This window comes from Neoarius graeffei, chromosome 8 (genome assembly GCF_027579695.1).
Source record: "Neoarius graeffei isolate fNeoGra1 chromosome 8, fNeoGra1.pri, whole genome shotgun sequence".
Classification (NCBI taxonomy): Eukaryota; Metazoa; Chordata; class Actinopteri; order Siluriformes; family Ariidae; genus Neoarius; species Neoarius graeffei.
In genome coordinates, this window is record NC_083576.1 from 65436947 (window position 1) to 65455016 (window position 18070).

Here is an 18070-nt window from a genome sequence, read left to right on the forward strand (position 1 = left end):
CAAAACCGTTATTCCGAGACCTCGAGAAAACAAAACAATTATTTCATGATCTCAGCTGGATCACTGTATCTCCGTCAGTAGAGACGAAGCCGGGCCAGTCTTCTGCGGAGGTGCCGCGGACTAATTTTTGAAATTATCCCTTATTAAAAGACTTAATGCAATCTCTCCCTGTGTCAACCCCTCATCAAAATATTGCCTTATTAGGTGATCGATTATTCCAGACATTCTAATGACCAAAGTTGCGTCTATACAGAATGAGAAATAGAACCAAAGTCAGCATATCACAAGTCTCTTGGCGCACCTGAATGAACCATTTCTCAGCTGTTTACTCGAGATCATGAAATAATTGTTTTGTTTTCTCGAGATCTCGAAATAACGGTTTTGTTTTCTCGAGATCTCGAATTAGTTGTGTTGTTTTCTCGAGATCCTGAATTAATTATGTCGTTATCTCGGGATAACAAGGTGAATAAAAAAAAGGATTATATGAAGGGCCTCTCTCGGCTTCCGTAGTATATATTCTCAAATCACTTGTCTCTTTTTTGTTTCTGTTTAACATACCATTCTGACAGTTTGGCCGTATTGCTGTGTTGAACAGCTTGTTGCACCTTCCATTAAAGTGTTCACTTTTGTACACATCTTCTTGCTTTATTCATTCAGTTGTGGGGAATGGTTAGTAAGGTTGATTCTGACCTAGGCTATGTTGAGGTCACATATCTACTTTTTAAGTTCATGCTATAGTGCATACAATTTTAGAGATATAGCCTACATGTGCATATGCATTCTTCTTGGTGTTCTCACAAACAGGTGGAATAAATCAGTTTAAGTTTGGCCTATGGACATAGCCTGGCCTATTCTCAGCCATTACAAAATCTGTTGTCTGACCATAATTTAACTGATCTGTATACCACTGTGCTACTAGATAACAAAATGCCTGTTTGTTTTATTTCATGTGAGATGTTGATAAATGTGAGCTTCAACAAAATGATAAGAGCACCTCTCTGAGTGTCACGTTTACGTAAAAAAAAGGTGTGCGTGCATGAGCATGGTCTCGCGCAAAAGTGTCCCGGTTTCAGACTAGGGAAATCTGGTCAGTGGATGTTGAACTGCCAGAGGTGGAATACCCAGACGTGTATAATTACCTCATCAACTTTCCCTCGCTGTTCAGTGGTGAAGCACTGCGTGCTTATAAATCTCTGGACAGTTATCTTTACAGAAATTCAGGATTTGTCAGCCCCCCTAAGATGTGGCATCTTGTAAACAAGAAAATAATCCTCATTGGATGGGTAAGTCACTTAAGTATTACTAGTACTGCAGTGACCAGCCGATTATAGAATAGAATAGAATAGAATAGAATAGAATAGAATAGAATAGAATAGAATAAGGTAATTCCAGCTGTAATTCCAAATCGTCCGTCTTGTTTACCATGGATCTGGCGATGGAGAGGTAGAGGCTTAGCAGTGGAGATTTGAGTGGCTGTTTTCTGAGCTTAGTCAACAGGCCGGCTCTGCCTGCAGCCTCGCTTTTGCTTCCACTCCCGGCGCCGCCTCCTTCGCTTTGCTTCCGATAACAATCCATGGAGACCCCGCTGGTCTCGCTATCTCGTCCGGAATGTTTTTTTTTTTCTCGTCCGGAATGTTGTGCATGCGATGGAAATCGCTACAAACTGTCATTTTCTGCTGGAAACCAATGTCCAGTAAGTCCATACGGTTGTAGTGGATATTGAAGTTCGGTACAGACGAACAACACGCAAAAATACACACAAAAAACATAAAAAACGTGCACAGGTAGGGAGAGCTTGTAGCCGCAGCTGTTGTAGTAGAATTGTATATAGTAGGGTTTTCCAGAAGAAAAGGTAGAAGCAGAAGTCTCATCTCATCTCATTATCTCTAGCCGCTTTATCCTTCTACAGGGTCGCAGGCAAGCTGGAGCCTATCCCAGCTGACTACAGGCGAAAGGTAGGGCACACCCTGGACAAGTCGCCAGGTCATCACAGGGCTGACACATATGGCCCTTTTCCACTACCCTTTTTCAGCTCACTTCAGCTCGCTTCAGCTCACTTCAGCCCGACACGGCTCGCGTTTCGACTACCAAAAACCAGCACGACTCAGCTCGTTTCAGCCCCGCTTAGCCCCTAAAACTCGCACCGTTTTGGAGTGGGGCTGAAGCGAGCCAAACCGTGCCGAGTGAGGCTAGGGGCGTGAGCAGACACTCCCCTGTGCACTGATTGGTGAGGAGGAGTGTCCTCACATGCCCACACACGCCCCGCGAGCGCGCTGGGATCTGTAAACACCGCAAACCCGGAAGAAGAAGAATTACGAATTACGAGAATTTCTGAAGCCTTATGCGCCTCGCCTCATCTATACGCTCTTGCCAGTATCTGTTCGCGTTGTCGGTGACAACAAGCCACAGCACCAAGACCAGCAACACTAACGACTCCATGTCCTCCATGTTTATTGTTTACTATTCGGGTCGTGAGACTACCGCTTAAAAGATCACTGAATCAGTGACATACAGAGCATCGTGGACGAGTTCGCGGAGCGCAAGGCTCGTCGTATGCCCTTCAAATAATGCGCGCAGTAGGCTATTGATGTTTTATTATGAGCCATGTACAGTATGTCACCTAATGTTTTTTTGTTTCTGAGTTACATGTTCGTTTGAAGGACTTAATGTACAAAATAACATAGTTGCGCCCCGTAGTGTTGAAATTGGTAAACACAGTGCATTCAGTGAGGTTTGCACCGCCCTCCTTTTATTTCTGACTCTTCCTGTCACCGTTGCAACCTCTGAGCGCTCATTCGTATGCCCTTCAAATAATGTGCGCAGTATAGGCTATTGATGTTTTATTATGAGCCATGTACAGTATCCTAATGTTTTTTGTTTCTGAGTTACATGTTCGTTTGAAGGACTTGATGTACTAAATAATATAGTTGCACCCGGTAGTGTTGAAATTAGTAAACACCGCAGTTGCGGACATTTTGTAGCCTAAAATGATGTTATGATAAGCTTTAATAAAGGGCCCGGTCATTTGCCCCGCCCCGGCTCTGACTTGTTCCGCCACTGTCACTGATGTCACTGTTTGCGCTGCTTAACGACACCACGTGACGTCCACCCACTTTCGCTAACTCCACCCAATGTGTCCACCCACTTCCAGCCAGCACGGTTCAGCGCGGTTGTAGTCGAAATGCAACTCCAACAGCCCCGCTCAGCTCGACACAGCACGGCTCAGCCGCGTTTGTAGTGGAAAAGCGGCAATAGACACAGACAACCATTCACATTCACACCTACGGTCAATTTAGAGTCACCAGTTAACCTAACCTGCATGTCTTTGGACTGTGGGGGAAACCGGAGCACCCAGAGGAAACCCACGGGGAGAACATGCAAACTCCGCACAGAAAGGCCCTCGCTGGCCACGGGGCTTGAACCCAGGACCTTCTTGCTGTGAGGCAACAGTGCTAACCACTACACCACCGTGCCGCCCCTAGAAGCAGAAGTAGAAGGCGGAAATATGGCGTTTGACCGACAAGATGGCGTCTGTCACAATCTGGATTGGCTGTGACGTCACATGCAAGTGCTCCATAGGACCACACTGGAAATAAGCAGGGGGGTGTCGTGGCTCGGATGGCTGGGGCGCCTTGCCGTGGATCCAGGGACCCGGGTTCGGTTCCGGCCCGGGGTCGTTTCCCGGTCCCTCCCCTTCTCTCTCTCCCGCTTGTTTCCTGTCTCTCTACACTGTCCTATCCAAAAAAAAAAAACAGAAAAAAACAAAACAGTGGAAATAAGCAATTTTTGCTTTCATGTGTTATCCTGGTTTTTAATTGTCATATTTACATGTATAGTGTTTGCATGATTATTATTTACTGAATAAACAAATCAAATTAAAAAAAGATGGTTTGACACATAAGCCAAATATATGCGATGAGAGTGGTAAGATGGCGGCCCTATGAGAGTGGTAAGATGGCGGCCCTATGAGCACTTCAGATTTTATATAAAGCTCAGTGAACGGATGTTGAAAGAGTCCACCCAAGACTGGTTTCCGGTTTACTCCTGCGGGCTGAGTTTCTGTTAGCTGTGCTGCTATGTTACAGTCACTAAATTCAACAAGAGGTATGTTATATATATGTTTTTATTTTGCTCATCTTGATCTCTGTTCAGTTTTGGGGTTTAATCGTGAGGTACAGAGCTGCAGATTAAAACCAGTGGCTTTCAGTCAGAAGTGTAAAGTGGAGCTGGTTGTGTAGCTGACTTGCTCTGGAGTTCCCTGTGTGGCTGAAGGATACACCTCTTATAGTCTCAGAGAAAATGTCCAGACGTTTCCCTTTGATTAATGGCTTCCACACGTCTGTCTGCTTGTAGGCAAATATAAGATATGAAACATCTAAATCAGGCCAGTGCTGTAATTTTAATATAAACCATAATGATTCATTTTCCTGGTTTCTGTTGCTCTTTCTGATTGTTTACCTGTTAGAGCAACGTATCTCTGACATCTGTGCAAACTTTTCACTAAAGCCTAAATCCTTGTGTCAAATAAGCACTTATGAACGCTGCTGCCTTTTAAAATTGAATATTTTTATTTATAATCTCCAGCATCCATTGTGTCATGCAGCACCAATCATAAAATCCATAAATGTAAAGAATGACTGACTATATTTTGTCATTCTGGTAATATACTGTATAAGACAGGTAAAAAGAAAATACTTTCACTCTTTCCAATAATGTTTTTGACACGTTTTATTCCTACACATTGACGGTTCATCTTTTTTTTTTTTTTTTTGTTGGGAACAAGGTCCAAATTTTATATGATGTGATTTTGAGTCATAAAAACCATCTAAGCAAGTCTTGCCAGGCAAAACAAACCTCACCCGGTAGCACTTATGATGAATACGAAGGAAGATATCACACCAAAAAAAAAAAAAGGTACCCTATGGGTACATGTGGCTACTGCTTATAAATAAAATTGTTTTCTGATACCATGTTTATACAGGGCGGCACGGTGGTGTAGTGGTTAGCACTGTCGCCTCACAGCAAGAAGGTCCTGGGTTCGAGGGCCTTTCTGTGTGGAGTTTGCATGTTCTCCCCGTGTCTGCATGGGTTTCCTCCGGTTTGACATGCAGGTTAGGTTAACTGGTGACTCTAAATTGACCGTAGGTGTGAATGTGAGTGTGAATGGTTGTTTGTCTCTGTATCAGCCCTGTGATGACCTGGCGACTTGTCCAGGGTGTACCCCGCCTCTCGCCCGTAGTCCGCTGGGATAGGCTCCAGCTTGCCTGCGACCCTGTAGAACAGGATGGGTGGATGGATGTCCATACAGTAAATATAACACGCACCTGTATATTTACTCTATGGGGCAGTAGCTACAAAAATGAAGCGTAATCCAAAAATGAGCATTTTAAAAATCACAAAGTAAAATATACCAAGTGTCTGTACTTTATATTATTCTACTCTTACCTCTTACAGTTTTCGAAACTGAAACCTCCGAACCGAAGCTGACATACACACTCTGTCGCCATGATCCAAACTCTTATTTCCCAGAAATGGCCTGGCGCTAGAGCTCAGTGGAACGCACTTTCTGTCTGTAATAAGCATAAACATGTCTGAAAGCGATTTCTTTAGTCTAGTCCATTTATTTCGAATGGTGAACCGAATTGTATACACTCACCGGCCATTTTAATCGGAACACATGTATGCACATGTGTGATTGTTACATTCTTACAGCACGATGACATAGTGGCTATGAACTGAATTCTCTATATGAGGCAGTAGCCACAACAAAAACGATTTTGACCTTTTTGCTGCCCTTGAGGGCGGCACGGTGGTGTAGTGGTTAGCGCTGTCGCCTCACAGCAAGAAGGTCCTGGGTTCGAGCCACGGGGCTGGCGAGGGCCTTTCTGTGTGGAGTTTGCATGTTCTCCCCGTGTCCGCGTGGGTTTCCCCCACAGTCCAAAGACATGCAGGTTAGGTTAACTGGTGACTCTAAATTGACCGTAGGTGTGAATGTGAGTGTGAATGGTTGTCTGTGTCTATGTGTCAGCCCTGTGATGACCTGGCGACTTGTCCAGGGTGTACCCCGCCTTTCGCCCGTAGTCAGCTGGGATAGGCTCCAGCTTGCCTGCGACCCTGTAGAAGGATAAAGCGGCTAGAGATAATGAGATGAGATGAGAATGGTGCCCTTGACCAGATGGGCCTCAAAATGTTGGAGGTTCTATTTGAGACCAATGCCCATCTATCCTGAAAGTTTCATGAAGATTGATCCAGCCGTTTTCCCGTAACATCATTAACAAAAAAACAAAGAAACCCAACCGAAAACAGTACCTCACCCCACTTACTCCGTAGCGGGCGAGGTAATAATCTCAGTCTGTATTTTAATAATTTACATATGAAAGGGTTATATCCATATTTAAGCCACTTTATTTTTGATTAATGAAATCCTGCAAAGGGGCGGCACGGTGGTGTAGTGGTTAGCGCTGTCGCCTCACAGCAAGAAGGTCCGGGTTCGAGCCCCGTGGCCGGCGAGGGCCTTTCTGTGTGGAGTTTGCATGTTCTCCCCGTGTCCGCGTGGGTTTCCTCCGGGTGCTCCGGTTTCCCCCACAGTCCAAAGACATGCAGGTTAGGTTAACTGGCGACTCTAAATTGAGCGTAGGTGTGAATGTGAGTGTGAATGGTTGTCTGTGTCTATGTGTCAGCCCTGTGATGACCTGGCGACTTGTCCAGGGTGTACCCCGCCTTTCACCCGTAGTCAGCTGGGATAGGCTCCAGCTTGCCTGCGACCCTGTAGAACAGGATAAAGCGGCTAGAGATAATGAGATGAGATGAGAAATCCTGCAAAAGTCTCACCATTTTGTGTCATGTTTGAAAACGAGCAAATGTTGGCTTTGTTACCATCCGTCATTGCTGATGATGGCCTTCGGTAAGACTCTAAAATGTGAACAAAATAAGATTGGAATTGATTACATGAGACTGATTAGATACTTTGGTTCAAAGCAAACTGAGATACATCAACCACTTAAGATATACACTTAGTGGCCATTCAGTGCACTGATACTGGACCAACACACTCGCACACCTGCAGTATCGGCCACTTTATAGGCATATAATGACTGACTGGAGCCCAGCTGTTATGCAGCTGTGTCATCCCTCTCTATTTCGTTCATCAGTGAACAAGGACTACCAAAGGAGCACCAAAGAACTGAGTGGTGGACCACTCCAAGAACAGCTGTGTATGGATTACTAGGCACCTAAGTGCAAGGGTGTGCAGTAGTAGTAAAGATAGTAATAACACACAGCTGTTAAAGTGTTAGTCTAATGAAAATTACATCATAAAATCCCAGGTTTTCTGTGTGTGATGTGCCCAAATAGGTTGTAAAGTTATTATTCTTTAAATTCATTTCTTAAGACAAGGATTTTTTCAGATGTTACCTTGACAGTTTCGGCGATAAACTTCCGCCTTCTTCAAAACAGTCACCAGATGTCGAGTGGTGACGTGCCTTATCAGCTGATGTTTCTCTAAAATGTCAGTAATCAGAACACTATACGACCGAACACAGAACATCACGGAGGAGAAAGACAGACAGGAGGAGGAACAACACATTCAACAGGAATTAAAAAACTGCCAATATCCACCGTGGGCAATTCGAAAAGGGAAATTACAGACACAAACAAAGGAAAAAAAAACAAACAAACCGAGGCTTTGTCACACTAGCATACATAAAAGGAGTTACAGAACGCATCCAACGATCCATGAAGAAATACCACATCAACACCCCGGTCAAACCATACAAAAACCTCCGACAGCTGCTAGTTCACCCCAAAGATAAAATACAACTGGGCAATAAATGCAACGTCATATATGAAATCCCTTGCCGTTCATGTAATAAAGTTTATATTGGCGAAACGGGCAGATGCTTCCATACTCGCAAAAAAGAACACCAAATAGAATGTGAAAAAGAAACAGCAAAAAGACTCTCAAGATCCGAAAAGGAAAAAGCACACCAAGAAAACTTAAAATCAGCCATTTCAGACCACTGTAAACGGCAAAATCATATAATGAATTGGGAAGAGGCCAGAGTCATTCGCGCTGAAGAAAATAGATTCCAGCGTTGGATTTTAGAGGCAGTGGAGATACGAAAGCGTGCGCAGAGAACGATGAACCGGGATGAGGGAACGTACGCGCTGTCACACACCTGGAGCGCCGTCCTGGAGGAGCGACCTGACAGCAGGAGGCGTGAACTACCTGTCAAATTGGGCGGGACGTTCACGCCTCCTTAGAGTAACATCAGCTGATAAGGCACTCGACATCTGGTGACTGTTTTGAAGAAGGCGGAAGTTTATCGCCGAAACTGTCAAGGTAACATCTTAAAAAATCCGTGTCTTAAGAAACGAATTTAAAGAATAGTTTCAATAGGTAGACATAATGAACTTTCACTACATAGGTTGTAAAGTTCATCAATAAATAAAAAAAAAAAAAATTGGTTTGAATTTTTTTTTTTTTTTTGCATCTGAATTCTGTTCCAAAAATCACTAAAAGCTTGTCTGCCATTATTAGATCGCAGCGATTTACAGGTCTGCGGCGCTGACCTGTCCACACAGATGCTGTACTATTCTCTGCAATGGCGTGCGTTCTTGATACTAATTCTTTTGAAAAAGACGACAAAAGCTCTTTAAATTCGTCCTCAGTCTCTGGTTGGTTGTCTGAGGACGATTTAGAACCTATTGACCCCTTCGCATGTTTGTAAACAAACCGACCGTTGCCAGGATGCCCGCGCAGCCTGGACTCAGAAACAATGGCGCTGCCCATAGACCGGCATTATGAGCTGTCAGATTGCGCAAAACAATTGTTGTTACAAGATCGAGAATGCTACATAAATAAGTTAACTCTAACAAGTGGACATCGCCTACCGGATCCGCATTTAATTAAAGAGTGGACGGACGATGTTAGTAAGTTTTCCTCTGATACCTGGGCCCTGTACTACGAAGCGGGCTTTCTGGCTTACCAGGGTAACTTCGAGAGTAACTTGATCACGTGCAGCGTAACTTCCCGATTAACCCATACTACGAAAGTTGGCTATGTTCAAACCGAAGTATGCTGCCATGGCAACTTGCGCTGCATCTCAAACCTGCTCGTCTCAGGTTATGTTCTTGGTTAACCCGAGGTTTCCGATTAACCACACCCTTTTTAAACACCACCCCTCCACCGACATTTCCTCTAGAGACAATGCCAGCGTACCCGGATGACCCGTGCGATATCGGAGCGCAGATTAGAGATGGGATTTATGGCTCTTTGATGGGATCCGCATCTTTGTGATCCGTTCTTTGAAAAGAGCCGTTCAAAAGACTGGCTCATTTGGCTCTTTTTAAATATTTATTCAGTTTTAAGAAGACAGCGTCTAAAGAAGCCAGATCCCTCTGCTTAGACAGTGACATCAATATTTCTGGACATACCTTTTATATAAAGCAACCTAGACTTAAATTATTGTAACCCCTAAACGCTCATAAATAACCATTAAAAACAATGAGGGCTTCAATGAATGTCCATGCAGAACGGCTTTTCTGGAAAAAAAAAAAAAACACTCAAGAACATAGTTACCAAGAACGCAAGAATATTTTATAGAAAAACACTTGTTTTACAAAAATATTTAAGTCTGAGATACAAAATAGATACAACTACAATAAATATAACACAAGAACTAGTTATCACACAAGAACATTTTAATAGAAAAAAACAAACTTTCTATATTAAAAATATTGAAATTGTAACAAAAATAGATACAACTAAACAGTCAGATAAATAGATAGTTATAACAAGAACACAAGATTATTTTAATAGGAAAAAACAAACTATTAATGCAAAAAATATATTATTATTAGAAATATAGATACAACTAGACAGATAAATAAATAAAATACCCAAAAATAGAACAAACAAAATGACGATAGAATAAATTAAATGAACGTCCGTGCAAAGTAGTTTTCCCACAATATTATCATTAATATCACACAACAACATTATAAACTATATACAAAACAATTTGAACTATTAGGCAAACAGATAAAACTTGAATAAATAAAAGGCAAATGAATGCTTGCTTGCATGCGCGCGCACACACCCAGGGTTAGAGCTTAACGCTAGCCCGTGGCTAGTGCAAAATCTCTGCTACTAGCCCGTGTTGGCTAGTGCAATAATTTGACATGGGTGTGGCCATCTTGAATCACGCAAAATCTGATACAAAATCTTTTAGCTCATTCTATTTATTGTACATGGTGTAATGCATTGTTGCTGAACATTACTGTCACAGTTCATTGACACAGGTTGTAACTGTGTACCATGATGAGTGCCTTACGAGGACAGTGAGTCCGACTCCAGCCAGTCTGAGGATGAGCCATCAAGTGTTCTGCAGCTTGATTATGAGGCTACGTTTACATTACGTCGAATCAGCGGATCATCAGATTAACGTTCTTAAAACGATTCGCGTTTACACTAAAACCGTTAGCCGTGCACACAGCAACGCCAATACACGGATACGCTCGGCTCCGCAGGCATCCTGCGCTCCAAATCACTCCGCCCTGAACAGCGAGTGCCCTCTGGAGGGTGCGCACTCCGGCCCTGCGCAGCTCACAGAGCGCGCGACTGAAGTGCACAAGCCACGATTCGGGACTGAGCCGCTGTGTGTGAGATCCCAGCGCATATCACTTACTACTTGCAAGTGGAAGGATGGCAAGCCTAAAGACAATCATAACTACACAATGGGCAGTATTTGCATCAGTATTTGCAGTATTTTCATACTTTCATACTCTTTAATGAAAGGTGATACAAGCCGGAAGTCCGCGCCGTTTTTCAGCAGTCGCGTCACATGACCAACGCCAGCGAATCAGGAAGGTGGATGTCACAGTGACGTTGTCCAATGATGACGCCAGCTAGAGCTCAGCACAGCGTATTCGCGTATCTCAATGTTTACACAGCACCGGACCAGATACGATCTAGATTGAATACGTGGACGCTGGCGGATTCCCGTTTCCCGGCTTTTCCAGGTGGTTTAATGTAAACGGACAGTGCATCCACGAAGAAAACGAGACAGATACGGTCTAATGTAAACGTAGCCCGAGTCTGCAGATACCATTGTTCACATAGACTCTGTTAGTGTGACTGAAACAACCAGGGAATGAACTGGTGACTTACTTTCACTTAGTGAATAATCCCACCCTTAAAGGGAAAATAATTGTGATATTTCTTCAAGTGTTGTGGTTTGTACTTAACAAACAGAAATTAATTTTACTTGTAACTTTCAGTTGACTGCCAACATGTACTTGTATCTTCCTATGTTGCCATTAGATCTCATTTATGTTTGTTACCCTGACAGTATTGCTACATGCATGTGCACAATTAATGGATATTTTTTGTATGGAATGTTTACTTGTACAAGAATTAGTCATGTTCTTTTCTAGTCCAAGATAAGTTTATGATTTCAGTTCTAGTCCATTTCTATAAGAATTTGCTATGTTTTTTTCCAGTCTAAGGCAACTGAATGATTTCAGTTCTAGTCCATTTTGCGAGATTACTACATGTACTAGTCTACTTAACTGTAAGCAATGACTACCTCTTTTATACTTCAAAGTGACAATTATGGTTTGAAACACAAACGCTACGTTCACACTGCAAGGCTTAATGCTCAATTCCGATTTTTTTGTGAAATCCGATTTTTTTGTGAGGTCGTTCACATTAACAAATATATGCGACTTGTATGTGATCCTCAGTATGAACGAAAAGCGACCTAATGCCGCTTTTCCACTACAAACGCGGCTGAGCCGTGCCGTGCTGAGTCGAGCTGAGCGGGGCTATTGAAGTTGCATTTCGACTACAACCGCGCTGAACCGTGCTGGCTGGAAGTGGGTGGACACATTGGGTGGAGTTAGCGAAAGTGGGTGGACGTCACGTGATGTCGTTAAGCAGCGCAAACAGTGACATCAGTGACAGTGGCGGAACAAGTCAGAGCCGGGCCGGGGGCGGGGCAAATGACCGGGCCCTTTATTAAAGCTTATCATAACATCATTTTAGGCTACAAAATGTCCGCAACTGCGGTGTTTACCAATTTCAACACTACCGGGTGCAACTATGTTATTTAGTACATCAAGTCCTTCAAACGAACATGTAACTCAGAAACAAAAAACATTAGGATACTGTACATGGCTCATAATAAAACATCAATAGCCTATACTGCGCACATTATTTGAAGGGCATACGAATGAGCGCTCAGAGGTTGCAACGCTGACAGGAAGAGTCAGAAATAAAAGGAGGGCGGTGCAAACCTCACTGAATGCACTGTGTTTACCAATTTCAACACTACGGGGCGCAACTATGTTATTTTGTACATTAAGTCCTTCAAACGAACATGTAACTCAAACAAAAAACATTCGGCGACATACTGTACATGGCTCATAATAAAACATCAATAGCCTACTGCGCGCATTATTTGAAGGGCATACGACGAGCCTTGCGCTCCGCGAACTCGTCCACGATGCTCTGTATGTCACTGATTCAGTGAGCTTTTAAGCGGTAGTAAACAATAAACATGGAGGACATGGTGTCGTTAGTGTTGCTGGTCTTGGTGCTGTGGCTTGTTGTCACCGACAACGCGGACAGATACTGGCAAGAGCGTATAGATGAGGCGAGGCGCATAAGGCTTCAGAAATTCTCGTAATTCGTAATTATTCTTCTTCCGGGTTTGCGGTGTTTACAGATCCCAGCGTGCTCGCGGGGCGTGTGTGGGCATGTGAGGACACGCCTCCTCACCAATCAGTGCACAGGGGAGTGTCTGCTCACGCCCCCAACCTCAGTCGGCACGGTTTGGCTCGCTTCAGCCCCACTCCAAAACGGTGCGAGTTTTAGGGGCTAAGCAGGGCTGAAACGAGCTGAGTCGTGCTGGTTTTTGGTAGTCGAAACGCGAGCCGTGTCGGGCTGAAGCGAGCTGAAGTGAGCTGAAAAAGGGTAGTGGAAAAGGGCCATAAAAGTGTTCCGCATGCGCATTGCAGGATACGACGACGTCACACGCAGTGAGCATGGCCAGTGTTTACGGAAGTAAAACTGCCCGGTTGCGGTATGACCCATCCAATCTAGCTTGAATAGCTGTATCCCCCCAAATGGAAATCAGCTCCCTAACCTCTGCGTCCTTCCATTGAGAAGATTCAGAACCTTCACAGCCCGAAGCGTCCCTCGCATTGATGTCATGCGCAGGGGCCCAGATATGTTTTTTGAACTGGGGGGGACAAAAAACTGGGGGGGGACAAAGCTGCCAGCAAACCAACCCCAACCCCGATATGCCTGTCAAACTTGTTAGTAACCATAGCAACCAAGCTCGAGCTCGCAACCTGTGCAGTCTGCGCAGCTCAACCAACCGAATATCAGTCTTTGTTTTATGTGAGTTGTTGCAACTATGTATACACTGCTGTGCACCTCAATAAACCGAATGGTAATTAGTCTTTTGATTTTTCCATGAGGTTTGCCTTATACAAAGAAAGACAGCATAGACGTTTTTTCCTCCCTATAAGTGGGGGGGACCGAACGAGGTGAATTTAAATCTGGGTGGGACGACTCCCACCCTCTATCTGCGCCCGTGATTATGCGCCATGTTGTTGTAACTTTTTTTGAGAGACCCGCCGCCTACTTCAGCGCAGAATAGTGACGTTTGTGGCTTGTTGATGACGTGTAAGTCGGATGAATGCGACCTGGCGGTTCAGACTGAAGTCGCATATGAAAAGAGCGGCTAGGAATCGGAATTAGGACCACATATCCAAACGGCCTGGGTCGGATTTGAAAAAATCGGATCTGTGTCGTTCATATTGTCAATAAAAGATCGGATACAGGTCACATATGGGCGAAAAGATCGGATTTGAGTCACTTCAGCCTGCAGTGTGAACGTAGCCAAAGTCACATATGAGAACCATAATGGATTGAATAAAGTACTGGTTTTGTTACACTGAATTGGGAGCTTCTGTTGTTTCAACTTGTTCATTGTTTAGTATTTAAAATTCTTTCAATTGTCACAGGAATTGGGCTTAAAATAGCGGGCTAGTGCAACACTCTGCAGGCTAGTGCAATTTGCAAGCCACTAGCCCGGCTGGCTAGTGCAGAAAAACCTTAAGATCTAACCCTGCACACCATTATGAATGATGTTTTTATATTTCATTTTCACCTGTTGCCAGGTGCGTTTGGCACTGCTGTTGCCTCTGAAATGTTCACAGGACATACACCAACTTAGTCAAAGGGACTGAACAGTCAGTCATCCTAATTCATGTGACTCTGTGCACATATCAGCTTAAGTAGGCTACTCCATGAATTTACCATACCAAATTTTATTCAGGATTTTTCGGACATTAAACAAGCTACATATGACTGGGGCCACGTCGAAGGACCATTTTCTGTGACTTGTGATTGATCATGAAGCTTTCTCTCATCCTATACTTCTGTTCTGGAACCTGTAGAAGGGAGAATGTACTTACGCATTTACCCGATCGGCAATTCGTTGCCAACATGCTTGCCGCTCCTTATTGGCAGCCGCTGTGTTAGATTTTGCTCTTAATGTTGTTTTGAACTCCTCGTAGCTTTGCATTATGACAGCGCATTCTTCCTCCGTGAAGTACGGCAACCGTGCCATTGTGAACAATGGTGATTTGCGCTGATAACTTCCCCTTTAACGTGAACGCGCATTAACCCTGATTAGGTTAAACCAGGTTCAACAAATCAACTTCATAACTGGCGTCGTAGTACCGTTTAACCCCAAACAAGATAACCAGGTTTTGTCAACCCCGGTTTAGCGGGGGAACCCTGGGTTACTTCTGGGTAGGTTGACCTCCGTTCGTAGTACAGGGCCCTGAAGGCAGTCATACTATTTACAAAAAATGTCACTCAAAAAAAAACCCACCCTATTTACAAAAGTAGCCTGCCATCAACATTCTGGTTACAGCGAGACTACAACTTAACAGTGGGACATTCATATTCATTTTGTTTTAATCAAATTATGCCAGTGATGTGATGGCAATGTGGCTTTAGCTACAACAGCAAATACCAACACTAAACAGCAATTTGCAGGAGGGAATGGCATGAAAGGAATGACAGTGTAAAGAGTGCAGCTAAGAGAAATCAGAGCTGCGTAAAAAGCGAGAGGCAGAGAGCAGAAATGAAACTGAACGGGGCGGGAGCTAGGTTAGAGCAGTCAACGTAAGTTGGCATTTAGAGTGAGGGCACACAATTTTACCTTTCCATCCTTGCTTTAAAATTGTGATTTTCGGCATGCACAAATAATGATGGCACAAAATCTGGACTGCTTGAGTCAAGCGAGACCTCTCCTACAAACAAAATTGCATGCAAAGCTAAGTTAACATGCTAACAATATTCATTACATTGCGTAACTATGACCCAGCTAATCAGACAAACGTTACCAAAGTATTTTGCTACATCAATAAATGAAGCCGAGAAAGAATAAAAAAGAAAGATTTAATAAATAGCCTGATCTTACCTGTGATGAAGTGGGCGCTGCAAACTCGCGCATTTTTGATAGTGCTTTCATCCCAGTCTACACGTTTGATGGCTTGTAGCCATAGACGTCGGCGATTTTTTTGGAATGGGTGAGATCCTGCTGGAATTCTGTACATTTTAACCCCATCACTGCTACGATTCTGACACCCGACAACACAACAACTAGGCATTTCTTCCAAATATTTCTTCTCGTCTCTACCGTCGCTGAGTCTTTTTTGGGTCCAGGCTGCGCGCGCAATTTCCTCTTACGTATGAATGACGTTTAGTGCGAAGGGGTCTATAGCCACGGAGAAAGAGGCGGATGAATATGCAAGCCAAGTCGCTCGTGAGGAAGAAGAGCAACAACTGCTTGAGTGGTTTTCTGGAACCCAGGAAGTTAAGACATTGTACAAATCATAGTTTGCTTATTCACTTTTTTTTTTTTTTTTAATTGATTTGTTCAACTTTCACAGATGTGATAAAGCAGTGTCTCTTTGTAACTGTCATCTTTGTAACCTCACTTGGTAGGCACGAGGTGAAATAATGGCAGTAATTAGTCACTTTCGGTGCAGGAGTGGGTGGCGTGTTGTGCCATATGCATTGTGCGCAGCAGCCAGGAAATTGTTAGGGTTCACCTCCAAAACTACGTTGCTCATAAAAGTACAACCTTTTCTGGTTCTAACAGTACCAATTAGGACCGTGTATACCCTTTCTATTTTGTGCTACCTCTGCAACCATAATTTTTTCAAAATTCCAAAAACTACAGTATAACCTTCTTAAGGTGTGCCTTTACAGAGAGCTGATTTTAAGGTGAATTGAACTTGTTTGAAATTTTATGGTAAAGTCCCTACAATAATCACGGAATTGACGTGAAGGAAAGGCCGTTGCAAGATTAATTAATCACTCTGCGATAAACTTCCCTATGTATTTCTGAATCTTGTCATTGCCTTTTTGTCCACTGAAACGCATGGGACGTGTTATTGCATCTAAAAACATGATTTCGATATCAAATGAATGGACACGCCATCCTGTTATCTCTCTCAACTCGCTCATCGTCGCCCCCCGTATTTATAGGCTCTGAAAGAGATTCTCACAACATGAGCAAAATGCATGCTGTTTAGTTAATACTGTATCTTTAGGTACTAGCAGGGCTTTGAACCAGAATTTTTTTCCTATTGGTTCGTTCCGAACAGAAACGGAATTTTAACGTTTCCGGTTTTGGGTTCCACCATTAAATAGACGTTCCCGAACCGGTTAGAACAAAAAAAATTTCGTTCCCGGAACGGTTAATTACGTTCCCTGTCAGCTGTTTAACAAATGGCTATAAAATTATGCCTCTGTCTCATCCAGCTTAAGCCAAATGTAGGCTAATTCTATTACAACCTTCATTAAATAAGACAAGAAATAATTCAAAACAATTATTATTTCAAATGTTGTCGATTTGGATTCTCAGTATGTCTTCCCATCTACACAAACAGAAAAAGTGCCAAAAATGAAAGATAATTCGTTTAGCGTGTTACCAAAGGCTAGTCAGGCCCTATGCATTGATAGGCTAACAGAGGTTAACGTCATTTAATGTTCGCGAGCCTCTCATTAACGTGGACAAATATATTGATATCGTGTTTGAAATTGACGTTTTTGAATAACGATAGACTGCAATATTTACCTCTTATTTAAGATGTGGAGACGTGATAGTAGTCCACCCTCCCGCTCTCTCCATTCAGTCAGCAAACGTCACACAGGAAGTGAACCCCAGCGGGTCATAGAAACTTGCGCAGGAGAAGAATGACTTTTTTATTTGTAGGCTACGGAAACTTTGAGGAACGAAATAAAAACCGATATTAACCGGTTACCATTATTTTTAATAAGCGTTTCTGTTCCGGAACATAAAAAATAATAAAGTTTCTGGTTTTGTTTCTGTTCCATGTGAAATAGAAAAAGTTCCCGGTTTTCGTTTTCGTTCCTTGAACCGGTTCAAAGCCCTGCTGAAATGATAACAGGAGCTCTTCTTGCGGACGTTCCATAACGATAAATGTAAATATACAGTTGTGGTCAGAAGTTTACATACAGTGACATGAATGTCATCTTGGATATGAATGTCATGGCAATATTTGAGCTTTCAGTAATTTCTTTGAACTGTTCATTTTCTGTGGCAGAATGATTGTGCAGCATACAACTTTAAAAAACAAACACTAGAATTTGGTGCACAAGTTTTAATTTTCTTTGGGTTTTCTGAAATCAACACAGGGTCAAAATTATACATACAAGGTCAAAAATTTACATATGCTCACATAGTTTATTAATTCAGAGGTGCTGAAACTTCCAAAATGTCTCTTATCTTGCCAAGGCCGAGGTCTCTTAACTTCCTGTTAGTGATCACGATTGACTGCATCTGGTAGCTTCTCTGTGCCTTCATAAAAAGGGTTTGTTTACAGCACTCATTGGATTGACTAACACACAATACAATGAGAAAGTCCAAGGAGCTCAGTGCAGATCCAAGAAAGAGGATCGCAGATATACACAACTCTGGAATATCTCTCGGAGCCATTTCTAAATGACTGCAAATTC

The 18070-nt window shown here is 43.1% G+C and overlaps 1 protein-coding gene across 3 annotated transcripts in view; it reads left to right on the forward strand.

Moving 5' to 3' along the window:
- Positions 1-4022: 4022 nt before the first annotated feature.
- Positions 4023-18070, forward strand: part of LOC132890794 (matrin-3-like) — a 47260-nt gene continuing 33212 nt past the window's right edge. For all 3 annotated transcript variants that reach the window (XM_060928032.1, XM_060928034.1, XM_060928035.1), the window contains exon 1: positions 4023-4104. The gene's annotated coding sequence lies outside the window, so the exon portion shown is untranslated. The remainder of the gene's footprint in view (positions 4105-18070) is intronic.